Here is a 13,836-nt window from a genome sequence, read left to right as displayed (position 1 = left end):
GTAGTCAGTATGAACACACAAAGGTAGTCATATCTGCTCTGGTCACAGCAGTTTGACACAAATGATCCCAAGCTGAGTATATTGTGAGAAGACGTATATAGGGGCCTCCTTCCATGGACTAAAACAGCCCAGACCTCAACCTGCATGTGGGAGAGGAGCCCCAGCTCCAGGAACCATAGGTAACCTCATGCAGTGATCAGGTGAGAACACAGACAACTCACTATGGAGTCGGTGCTCAGCTGCATTTTTCTTGATGCCATATATATTTCAATATGCCATATATATGCCATATATATATTTCATAATATATATTTCAATATGCGAACATATAGCATAAAACCCAGTGCTCATCCTGTCAACTGCCTTCCTCTGTGTCTGTCACCCTGTCACCCCAACCCCCCACCCACATCCCCTTCCACTATCCCTTGTTCTTGTCCCAGAGTTAGGAGTCTCTCATGTTCTGACTCCCTTTCTGATATTTCCCACTCACTTTCTCTGCTTTAGCGTTTATTCCTTTTCACAATTTTTTATATTCCCCAAATGAATGAGAACATATGTTTGTTATTCTCCTATTGAATTACTTCACTCAGCATAATATCCTCCAGCTCCATCCACTTTGAAGCAAATGGTGGGTACTTATCGTTTCTAATAGCTGAGTAATATGCCTCTGTATACATAGACCACATGTATTTTTATCCACTCATCTGTCAATGGACACCAAAGCTCCTTCCACAGTTTAGCTATTGTGAACATTGCTGCTATAAACACTGAGGTGCAAGTGTCCTGCCATTTCACTGAAACTGCATCCTTAACGCTATTTTAAAAGGTAATTCATGGAGAACAACACACCTTGAGAATGTGAGTGGAGATGAAGTGAGAGAAATGGGATGGGCGACCGTATTCTGACCAGGATGTCTTCTGTCTGCAGCTGTCCAAGGTGAAGTACAGCAGCTGGGGTCTGGGGAGACCGAGTGAAACCTGGGGGTTCCCAGACACTCTCCTGTGTGGCCTCAAGGTTCACCTTCAGTAGCTACAGCATGCTTTGGCTCTGTCAGTCTCCTGGGAAGGGGCTACAGTGGGTCACATACATTAGCAGTAGTGGAAGCAGCACATACTATGAAGACGCTGTGATGGGTCGATTCACCATCTCCAGAGACAAAGCCAAGAACATGCTGTATGTGCAGACGAACAGCCTGAGAGCCCAGGACATAGCCCTGTATTACTGTGCAGATGCAGTGAGGGGACGTCACTGTGAGCCCAGACAGAAAATTTCCTGCAGGGACTCAAGTATCAATGGGATATAGGGGATCTCATGTCACCAGAGAGTGCTCAGGTCACCAGGCCCTGTTCAGGACAGCAGGGGTAAAATGGAACCAGGATGTATAGGTGAAGGTTCAGGAAAATATTTATTTTCATTTGTCTAAAATACAAAATAAGCTCTTTTGGGTTGAAATCTGGATTAATACAGTTTGTAATATTTTATTTATATTATTGCTGTTAATGTTAGTTTATGATACAATAATATTTTTAACTATTATTATTTTTATTATATTTATTAGAGTTCAATTTGCCAGCATATAGCATAGCACCTAGTGCTCATCCCGCCAAGGGCTCCCCTCAGTGCCCGTCACCCAGTCAACCCAAAATCCGCCCACCCCCTGTTCCACTACCCCTTGGTCATTTTGCAGAGTTAGGTGTCTGTCATGTTGTGTCACCCTCACAGAAATTTTCACTCATCTTCTCTCCTTTCCCTTTATTCCCTTTCACTAATTTTTATATTCCCCAAATGAATGAGACCATATATTTTGGCTTTTTCGATTGATTTTTTTAAATCAGCATAATACCCTCCAGGTCCATCCACGTCAAAGCAAAAGATGGGTATTTGTTGTTTCTAATGGCTGAGTAATATCCCTTTGTATACAAAGACCACATCTTCTTTGATACAATAATATTTTTAAATAAAATAGCTTTGTTTTTTGTTACATTGAATTAGTCAACTTGTACTACATACTTCTTTTCTGATGTTCAATAATCCATCAGGTGTTTATAACAGTATTGATGACATCATTTGCCCTCTTTAATGTGCATCACACAATGACCCAATAGACCCACTCACCTCCCCAGCATTATACCTCATTCTGTTTCCTCTAGTTAATGCTTTCTTGTGTTCTGTCTCCCTCTCTAATGATTCCCAGGCTTCCCAGCATTAGCCAATGTTACCTTAAAATGTTACATATATTCCACGTTAGACAGAAATGATACGATAATTGTCCTCTGATTGACTTATTTTACTCAGCAAAATACTCTCCAGTTCCATCAATGTCACTGTAAATGGTAGGTATTTGATATTTCTGATGGCAGAGTAATATCCCATTGTATATATTCCACATGATATTTATCAATTCTTCTGTTGTGGACATCATGACTCCCTCCACAGTTTGGCTATTGTGTACTTTGCTGCTATGAACCCTGGGGTTCAGGTGTCCTTTGCATCACTACATCTGTGTGCTTGGGGTAAATACTCAGTAATACAATTCCTGGAGCATATGCCATTTACAACAAAGGAAAGAACCAGAGGTAATACTCTCTGCCATAGATCTAATTAAGAAGGATAAAGTAAAAAATAAGAGCTCAAATACAGGATATTAATTTTAAAGTTACTAGTTGCATTTCAGGAAAGCTAAAACACACTACATTATAACTTAACATAGAAATGAACAAATTCAGTTGTAAATTAAAAATGATCAATGTGAGATAGGGTCTAAACTAGATGCTGTAACAGCCATGATAGATAAGGCCGAATGGAGCATAGGTGACATAGAATACAAGGTGATAGAAAGGAAAGAAGGTGTGGAAAGTAGAGACACACAAATAATGGACCATGAAAGGCTTGAAAAATCACTAGTGCCATTAGTTCAAACTAAATTAAAATATTTAGGGCCCATGAAGGGAAGGAAGAGAGAGAAGGACAGAACGTATATTTGAGAAAATCATAGCAAAGACTCTTTTTATTTCTTTCTTTGAAAGATTTAATTTATGTATTCATGAGAGACATAGAGAGAGAGGCAAAGACATAGGCAGAGAGAGGAGCAGGCTCCATACAGGGAGCCTGATGTGGGACTTGATTGTGTGTCTACAGGATCATACCCTGGGTCAAAGGCAGGTGCTGAACAGGTGAGCAACCCAGCAGTTCCAGCAGACTCTCTTTTTCAATAAAAAGACACATCCAGATTGAAAGTGAGGGAGTATTCACCCACTAATCATGTCAATGGATGTCAAGAGGAAGGAAGAGGGGCAATACTTATAGGAGCTGATCTAGAATTTAAAACAAAGCCTATAATAAAGGATGAAGAAGGATACTATATCATAAAAATGGTTTATCCAACAGAAGATCTACCTTTTCAAAATATTCACACTGCTAACTCTGGGACAAGTGCACAAACCAATTAACCTTAAATTTAATGACACTCATGGCTAATATTACCTTTAGAGTGGGGACTTCAACGTCCCCTGACAGCAGTGAGAATCATCTAAGCAGAAGCTCAACAAGAAATAAGAGGTTTGAGAGACATACTGGATCAGACATACTTCACAAGTATATCAGAGCATTTTTCCCAAAGCAGAATACACGTTCTTCTTTATTGCACGTGGAAAATACCCCAGAATTGATCATACACATGGTCACAACTCATGTGTCAAGTGGTACAGAATGGTTGAATTCACTCCATGCATATTTTCAGACCAATATGCTATGAAACAAGAAGGCAAACCCAATAAAACATGGAAAGCCCATAAAGGACAATGTGACACCACCTCACACCAGTGAGAATGGGGAAAATTAAGAAAATATGAAACAACAAATGTTGAAGTGGATGTGGAGGAAGGGAACCCTCTTGCATTGTTGGTGGGAATGTGAGTTGGTGCAGTCACTTTGGAAAACTGTGTGGTGGATCCTCAAAGAGTTAAAAATAGAACTGTCCTACAACCCAGCAATTGCACTGCTGGGGATTTAACTCAAAGATACAGATGCAGTGAAACGCCTGGACACCTGTGTCCCCATGCTTATAGCAGCAATGTCCATAGTAGCCAGCCTGTGGAAGGAGCCCTGGTGTCCATTGAAAGATGGATGGATAAAGAACATGTATTCTACATTTACAATGGAATATTCCTCAGCCACCAGAGAGGAGGAATACCCACCAATTGCTTCAACGTGAGTGGAACTGGAGGGTGTTATGCTGAGTGAAGTAAGTCAATTGAAGGACAAACATTATATGATTTCATTCTTTTGGGTAATATAAAAATTGGGGTAAAGAATTATAGAGGAAATGAGGGAAAATAAGTGGAAAAATTAGAGAGGGTGACAAAACATGAGAGACATCTAAATCTGGGAAACGAACAAGAGGTAGTGGGAGGAGAAGTGGGTGGGGCATGGGGTGACTGGGTGACAGGCACTGAGGGGAACACTTGAGCAGATGAGCCTGGGGAGCTATGGTATATGTTGGAAATCAACCTTTAATAAAAAATACATAGCAATTAAATAAATGCACATAAAAGGACATCTTATTGAAGAAGAAATAAATGAATGAAGAAATTAAAGAATTTAAGCAAAATTTCAATCAACGAACATTAAATCACAATCATGCAATCCAGTATGTCTCTCAAACCCCTTGTTTCCTTGTAAAGCTTTGGGACACATCAAAAGCCATCCACCAAGGGAACGCTGGAGAAATACAGGTCTTCTCCAGGACCTGATTGGAATGGGAGTATATCCAGTGCATTAGCAGAGTGAAGATGAAGGTAAAACATACTGCCAGGCTGGTGCTCCCACATGCAGAAGAATGAAAGGGGACACTTTTCTTACATCATCACAAAAATGGACTCAAAGTTGATGAAGGATCTAAATTAGTCGGGAAACCATCAGAATTCTCCAGAGAACACAGGCAGCCCTTTTTTACCTCGGCTGCAAGCACTTCTAGACGAGTCTCCAGAGGTAAGGGAAAGAAAAGGAAAATGAAGTATGGGGACTTTATCAAGAAACAGCATTTTCACACAAAGGAATCACTCAGTGTAATTAAAAGGCAGCCTACAAAATGGGAGAAGATATTTGGTAATGTCCTATCAGATTAAAGGCTCGAATTCATATGTAAAATGAACATATCAAGCTCAACAGCCACCAGTATCTTCAATGAGAATTGGGCAGATGTGTGAACAGACTTCCTGTCCTGTCCTGAGATCCCACATCATACCGTATATTATGGAGCTCATTCTCATGCAAAACGAAATTCATTTGCTTTCCTAGATTTGCCATATATCAAACAAAATATTAGAAGAAAGTGTCTGACAGGAAAGAAGAAAAACACCAATACCCCTAAGTCGAAGATTACCATGGAAATTAGGCAATAATAAAATAAAAGACTTTAAAATCATTCAACAGGAATAAAATAATTTGTTTACATATACATTGTCAGGGAGAAAAATAATTCCAAAAAAAAAAAAACACTTAAAAGTATATAATTCACTCAGGGAAAATTTAGGATATCAAATCAAAATAGACCATAAAGTTAATTTCTACACACTAACAACCAAATTTCTGTATAAAATATACAAAACATTCCCCTTTAGACTGATATTACAAATAAATATTTATGACTACACTCGTTTAAGGGGAGAAAATCCTCTTTAAAAATGAACTATATTAATGAGAGACTTTCAAAAGGCACAGAAAAGCAAAAATAAATACTTTGATGGATTAGAGATCATAAATTCACTGTACCAACAAAAGAATGTGATCTACCGTTGTGAAGTAATGCTTGTATATATTGTAAAAAATTGAATCTAGGACTGGAGCTGACTATATAGTCAGAGGACATGCAAATAAGGCCCTCCCTACACTGATTAAACCAGCCGGGCCCCGACCCTAAAGCTGGAGAGGAGCCCCAGCCACAGGAAAACCAGGCAGCCACATTCAAGGCTCAGGACACAACGCAGACAAACCATGATGAAGTCTGTGCTTGGCTGGGTTTTCCTGATCGCTATTTTAAAATGTAATTCATGGAGAACAAGGGACCTTGAGTCTGTGAGTGGAGATGAGTGAGCGAAAGAGAGGATGTGGGACCGTTTCTTGACCAGGATGTCTTGTGTCTGCAGGTGTCCAGGGTGAGGAGCAGCTGGTGGAGTCTGGGGGAGACCTGGTGAAGCCTGGCGGGTCCCTGAGACTCTCCTGTGTGGCTTCTGGATTCACCTTCAGTAGCTAAGGCATGAGCTGGTCCGCCAGACTCCAGGGAAGGGGTTACAGTGGGTCGCATACATTTACAGTGGTGGAAGTAGCACAAGGTAAAGACGATGTGAAGGGCCGATTCACCATCTCCAGAGACAACGCCAAGAACACGCTCTATCTGCAGACGAACAGCCTGAGAGCCGAGGACACCGCCGTGTATTACTGTGCGAGGGACACAGTGAGGGGACCTCAGTGTGAGCCCAGACACAAACCTCCCTGTAGAAGGGGATTGGGACCACCAGGGAGTGCACACTCCTCACCATTTCTGTCTTGAAAGCCCAGGAGCAGATGCAGAGGGAGGTTCTGGGCAGGTTTCCTGTCTGGGTCAGGACTTCCTCTCCATGGAACAGTTTCCCCCAGGGGGTCTTAATTTTGTGTTTACCTATTCAGTCTCTTTCTTAGAGACTTAGAATTCAACTATAACACTTGCACTTACTGGTACTTAACTTTTCCTGACCTGAAATATTAATCAATTACAAATAACTCCATTCATGTCATCTGAACATTTTCATGAGTCATATTGGCGCTCCCTTTGGATCACAGGACCCCAAGATAACTGTTCTCTTGCACATCATGGCATTCAGTAATCTCCATTCAACACAAGTGAAAAGAGACATTCTACAAAAATGTTAAAAACGGCCTGGGAGTGAGAAAAATTCCCAGGATGACATGGTAGGGAGGTGGACTCTGAGGTCACTCACACACACACAGAATCATGAGAGAATAAGCTTTAAATACCTTCACCTTCATGTCTGATGAGAGCCAGGCAAGCCTCTCATCAAGTCATAAATGCCTGGATGGTGCCAGGGAGGTCACTAGCTTCGGGTATGTGTTGTGGGTCAGTGGTGGGGACAGGACCCTGCTCCATGGGATTTGGGGAGGAGTTGGGGCCCTAGTGGAGTACTTAGGTCATGAAGTGCAGCCTCATGATAGGTTCCGGACCCTTAAACACCAGGACTGGGAAAGCTCCCTGTATCCTGGCTCCATGTGAGGTGATGGGGAAAGAACAGTCTGGGACCTGGGTGCTCTCCAGACACCACATGTGCCTGCCCCTGGACATCAGATGTCTCAGATTCCAGATTTGTGAGAATGAGGGTCTGTGGTTTGCTCCATCCAGTCCATGTACGATATTCCAGGAGTTGGGACAGGCTAAAGTAATTTTTCTTTGTTTAAATTGAATTTACTAATATTTACTACACATTCAGTGCTCATCACATCAGGTGCCCTCCTTAACTCCAATCACCCAGTTCCCCATTGCCCACCCCCTCCCTTCCAGCGACCCTCAGTGTTTTTTCCCCAGAGTTAAGGGTCTCTCATGATTTGTCTCCCTCTAATATTACCCCACTAATTTTCATTCCTTCCTTTATGGTCTCTTTCAATATTTCCTATATTACACATATGAATGACACCATATCATTGCCTTTCTGTGATTAATTTCTCTCAACATAATACCTCCAGTGCCACCCATGTTTAAGGAAATGTTATTTCATGTTATTCATCATTTCTGACAGCTGTGTAATATCCCATTATATATATAAAGCACATTTTGAGTATATTTTTATTGGAGTTTGTTTGCCAACATATATTATAATAACCAGTACTCATTCCACCAATTTCCCCCCCTCAGCTCCTGTCATCCTTGCACCCCAACCCCCCGAACATCTCCCCTTCCACTCTCATTGTTTTTTCCCCCATACTTAGGAGTTTCTCATGTAATAGATGATAATTGATGATAGATGGGAATTTATAGATAGATGGGATGTTTAAGATAGATGGGAATTGATAATTCCCACTCATTCTATCTCCTTTCCTCTTTATTCCCTTTAGTATTTCTTATGTTCTTTTTATGAGTGAAATCATATAATGTTTTTCCTTCTCTGAATCACTTACTTCACTCAGCATAATACCCTCCAGGTCCATCCACGTTGAAGCAAATGATGGGTATTCATAGTTTCTAATGGCTGGGTAATGTCCCAGTGTATATATAGACCATATCTCCTTTATCCATTCATCTGTCAATGGACATTCAAGCTCCTTCCGCACTTTCTTTATCCACTTTTCTGTAGAAGGGCTTCATGATTCCTCCCATGGTTTGACTATTTTGGACATTGCTGCTGTGAACATTGGAGTTCAGGGGTCCCTTCATTTCATTAAATTTGCGTATTTGTGGTAAATACCCTGTAGTGTAGTGGCTAAATCACAGGGTGGCTCTATTCTCACTTTTTCAGGACATTCCTTTCTGTTTGCTGGAGTGGTTGAACAAGCCTGCATTCCCACCAAATGTAAAAGAGACAGTTCCACTTCCCCAATATCCTCGCTTATATTTATTGTTTCCTGGCCTTGTTACTTTATCCATTCTGAGTTGTATAAGTGGGATCTTAGTGTGGTTTTCATTTGTATTTCCCTGATGACAAGTCATGTGGATCATTTTTCTTATCTGCCTGTGGGCCATGTGTAGGTCTTCTTTGGAGAAATGGCTGTTTGTGCCTTCTCTGCATTTCTTCACTGGATTGTTTGTATTGTTGGGTGCTGACTTTGTTAAGGAAACATCTTTTCCGGGAACCCTGGGTTGCACAGAGGCTTAGCGCCTGCCTTTGGCTCAGGGCACGATCCTGGAGACCCGGGATCGAATCCCAAGTCGGGCTCCCTGCATGGAGCCTGCTTCTCCCTCTGCCTATGTCCATGCCTCTCTCTCTCTCTCTCTCTCTCTCTCTGACTATCGTAAATAAATAAATAAAAGTTTTTAAAAAAAGGAAACATCTTTTCCTATTCTGTCTGTTGGCACAGGCCAAGATTCTGACTCACTGAAATGTGCGCAAGGACATATGACAAAACCTCTACAATTTAAGGGGTAGGATAAAATCACTCTATGGGGACACATGACACCTATCAACCAAGATTTACATGCAAAAAGCATTACAAAGTACCACAAGAGTCAATATGAACACACAAAGGCAGTCACAACAGTTTGTCAAGTAGGGCAAGAGGAGAACAGGTAGAACTCGAGTTCAAGGAGTTATCAGGTAACATTAAAAAACATGGTGTGGTGTGGTGAAAAATGCCACTAAACAATTATGAAAAATAAGGGAGAAAAGCTGGAGGAGGTCCTTTCATTTATCCTTCAGGTGTAGATATCAGCTCATTGTGTGTGACCTCTACCATCCCCATGTTGAAACCTAAGGCCCATGAGATGGGAGGAGGAGGTGGAGCCTTGGGGAGCATTTAGGACAGCAGATAGATCCCCATGATGGGATCAGGAACCTTACTCACCAGGACTAGGAAATCTCCCTGCCTCCTGCCTCATGTGAGGTGACAGGGAAAGGACAGGCTAGGACGTGGGTGCTCTCCAGACATCACATCCTTGTGCACCTGGACCTCAGACATCGCAGACTCCAGAACTATGGGAAATGAAGGTCTTTCTTTTGATTTGCCAAATCCATTTAGATGTTACAGCAGCCAATACAGGCTAAAGTTTTCTTCTTCTTCTTCTTCTTCTTCTTCTTCTTCTTCTTCTTCTTCTTCTTCATTATTATTATTATTTAATTAAATTCAATTTTCGAATATTTACTTACACCCAGTGCTCATCGCATCACGTACACTCCTTAATGCTCATCACTCAGTTACCCCATCCCCACAACAACCTCCCTTCCAGTGACCCTCAGTTTAATTACCAGAGTTAAGTGACTCTCATGGTTTACCTTCCTCTCTAGTGTTACCCCGGTCAGTTCCACTCCTTCCCTTTTGGTCTCTTTCAATATTTCTTATATTCCACATATGACTGAGACCATATCATTGCCTATCAGTGATTGGTTTATTTTCTTCAATATAATACCTCAAGTTCCAACCATGTGGACATGAATGTTCCTTCGTGTTATACATAATTTCTAGCGGCTTAATTATACTTCAATTTATATACAATCCACATCTACTTTATCCTTTTTCCTGTTCAGCTCTCAGTCACAGGGGCCTAAGATGGCTGTACTTGTGCTAATGCCAAACTTATGGTGGAATGACCTTAATTTTTCTCAGCCTCCACAGATCACTGAGTCACCCCATCCACCTGCCCACCTCCCTTCCAGAGACCATTACATTGTTTCCAGAATTAAGTGTCTCTCATGGTTTGTCTTCCTCTCCAATTTTCCCAACTCTGTTCCCCTCCTTTCCTTTATAGCCCCTTGCAATATTTCTTATATTCCACATATGAGTGAGACCATATGTTTGCTTTCTTTCTCTCACTGACTTATTTCACTCAGCATAATGTCCTCCAGTTGCATCCATGACAAAGCAAATAGTGGGTATTGATTCTTTCTGATGGAGGAACAACAAAATGGCAACAGCAAGGTCTCCAGCCCTGGAGTCAGCTCCCTGCAGTAGCTAATCCAGTCTCCCGGTACCCCCCCACACTGGCTTAGATGCTCCCGGGGCAGTGGGGGGCACTGACCTGCACAGCTTGGTGACTCAAGCGGCAGGAGAGTCCTGGCTGTCCCTGGGGCAATGCAGGATCCTGGGGTTTGTCTGATGGGTGCCCTTGGATCCAGGGCCATGCGCTTCTGGAATTGCACTCCCATGGCCCGCACCTCCCAAAGGCCGCAATATACAGACCCCACTGTCCGGAGCCCCTGCCTCCCTGGCTTCTCCCAAATGTCCTACAGGCTGCACTCCAGCTCTTTACTGGGACCTACCCACAAGTTTTGGTGCGCTTTCCCCCATGGTGCACTTCCTCTTAGTGACTCTGGGAAAATGGAGACTTCACCGCTCCTCCTGCGATTCTGTCCAATTTCCCTGCTAAGCGCTTTTCAGTTTCGAAGAATCCAGTGTAGATTTTTTAAAGTTCCCACTTCTCTGGGGTGGGCTTTCCTGTCCCAGAGGTTCTCACCCATCTTGCCACACTTCCTCTTATTTGAGTCCATATGACATGATCTGCTACAGGGTCAAATCCTACAAATCCACTCACAAACCCTTAGAATTAATGAATGTGTTCAGAGAATCTATAGGATACAGAATCAACATAGAAAATAAATTTATGTTTCAACACACTAAAAACAAATTACCTAAAAGACAATTAACATAATAATTCTGTTGACACCAGCATTAAAAATAAAGTATTTAGGATTCAACTTCAGGAAGTATAAAATATTGTATAATAAAAGTTACCTACAATATTGAGAGTAAAAGGCTAAGCTGGGAGCATCAAGGCCAGTGCTGACTGGAAGATATTTGCAAATGACATATCAGATAAAGAGCTAGTTTCCAAGATCTGTAAAGAACTTCTAAAGAAAACGAAACCTGGGGCATCAGAATGTGTGATTTCAAGCTATACACCATAGCTATGATCATTAATACAGTGTGGTCCTGGCACAAAAACAGACACATAGATGAATTGAACAGCATAGAGAACCAGGAAATGGACCCCCAAATATATGGTAAAAATCTTTGAGAAAGTAGGAAATAATATTCCCTGGGAAAATAAAGCAGTCTCAAAACTAATTGGCATGAATAAAATTGAACAACCTCTGTAGAATAATTAAACTGGACCATTCTCTTATACCAAACAAAAATGTAAAGTCAAAGTAATTAAAATGTGAGACAACAGGAAAAAAAGTGAGACAGCAATCTGTCTAAATCTCTGTCAGGAGAGGAGAGGGAACAACTTTTTGGAACTTAGTGACAGCAATTTTTTCCAAGGCATATCTAAAAAGGCAAGGCCAACAAAAGCAAAAATGATTTTTTTGCATTGTGGCAGGATACAAAATCAAAGCCCAGAAGTCAGTGGCATTTCTATACACTAACAATGAGACAGAAGAAAGAGAAATTAAGCAGTCAATCCCATTTATAATTGCACCCAAAATAATAAGATACCCAGGAATAAACCTAACCAAAGAGTTAAAGGTTGTATACCCTAAAAACTAAAGAACACTTCTGAAAGATATTGAGGAAGACACAAAGAGATGGAAAAATAGTCCATGCTCATGGATTGGCAGAATTAATATCGTGAAAATGTCAATGTTACCTAGGGCAATTTACACGTTTAATGCAATCCCTATCAAAATACCATGGACTTTCTTCAGAGACTTAGAACAAATTATTTTAAGATATGTGCGGAATCAGAAAAACCGTGAATAGCCAGGGGAATTTTCAAAAAGAAAACCATAGCTGGGGGCATCACAATGCCAGATTTCAGGTTGTACTACAAAGCTGTGGTCATCAAGACAGTGTCATACTGGCCCAAAAACAGACACATAGATCAATGGAACAGAATAGAGAATTTAGAAGTGGACCCTCAACTTTATGGTCAACTAATATTTGACAAAAGAGGAAAGACTATCCACTGGAAGAAAGAAAGTCTCTCCAATAAATGGTGCTGGGAAAATTGGACATGCACATGCAGAAGAATGAAACTAGACCACTCTCTTTCACCATACACAAAGATAAACTCAAAATGGATGAAACATCTAAATGTGAGACAAGATTCCATCAAAATCCTAGAGGAGAACAGTCAACACCTTTTTGAACTCGGCCACAGTAAATTCTCATAAGATACATCACGAAGGTAAAAGAAACAAAAGCAAAAATGAACTATTGGGACTTCATCAAAATAAGAAGCTTTTGCACAACAAAGGATACAGTCAACAAAACTAAAAGACAACCTGCAGAATGGGAGAAGATATTTGCAAAAGACGTATCAGATAAAGTGCTAGTTTCCAAGATCTATAAAGAACTTATTAACATCAAAGAAACAAACAATCCAGTCATGAAATGGGCAAAAGAAATGAAGAAAAATCTCACAGAGGAAGACATAGACATGGCCAACATGCACAGGAGAAAATGCTCTGCATCACTTGCCATCAGGACAATACAAATCAAAACCACAATGAGATACCACCTCACACAAATGAGAATGGGGAAAATTAACAAGGCAGCCAACAACAAATGTTGGAGAGGATGCAGAGAAAAGGGAACCCACTTACACTGTTTGTGGGGGAATGTGAACTGGTGAAGCCACTCTGGAAAACTGTGTGGAGGTTCCTCAAAGTGTTAAAAATAAATCTGCCCTATGACCGAACAATTGCACTGCTGGGGATTTACCCCAAAGATGCAGATGCCTTGAAATGCCCTGACACCTGCACCCTGATGTTTGTAGCAGCAATTTCTACAATAGCCAAACTCTGGAAGCAGCCTCGGTGTCCGTCGAAAGATGAATGGATAAAGGAGATGTGGTTTATGTGTACAATGGAATATTACTCAGCCATTAGAAATTACAAATACTCACCATTTGCTTGAATGTGGAAGGAACTGGAGGGTATTATGCTGAATGAAATGAGTCAGTTGTAGAAGGACAAACATTATATGTTCTCATTCATTGGGGGGAATATAAATAATAGTGAAAGGGAATAGAAGGGAAGGGAGAAGAAATGGGTAGGAAATATCAGAAACGGAGAAAGAACATGAAGACTCCTAACTCTGGGAAACATAGTAGGGGTGGTGGAAGGGGATCAGGGTGGGGGTTCGGGGTGAGTGGGTGACAGGCACTGAGGGGGGCACTTGACAGGATGAACACT

This window comes from Canis aureus, chromosome 9, assembly GCF_053574225.1.
Source record: "Canis aureus isolate CA01 chromosome 9, VMU_Caureus_v.1.0, whole genome shotgun sequence".
NCBI classification, from domain to species: domain Eukaryota; kingdom Metazoa; phylum Chordata; class Mammalia; order Carnivora; family Canidae; genus Canis; species Canis aureus.
This window is presented reverse-complemented; position numbering follows the sequence as displayed.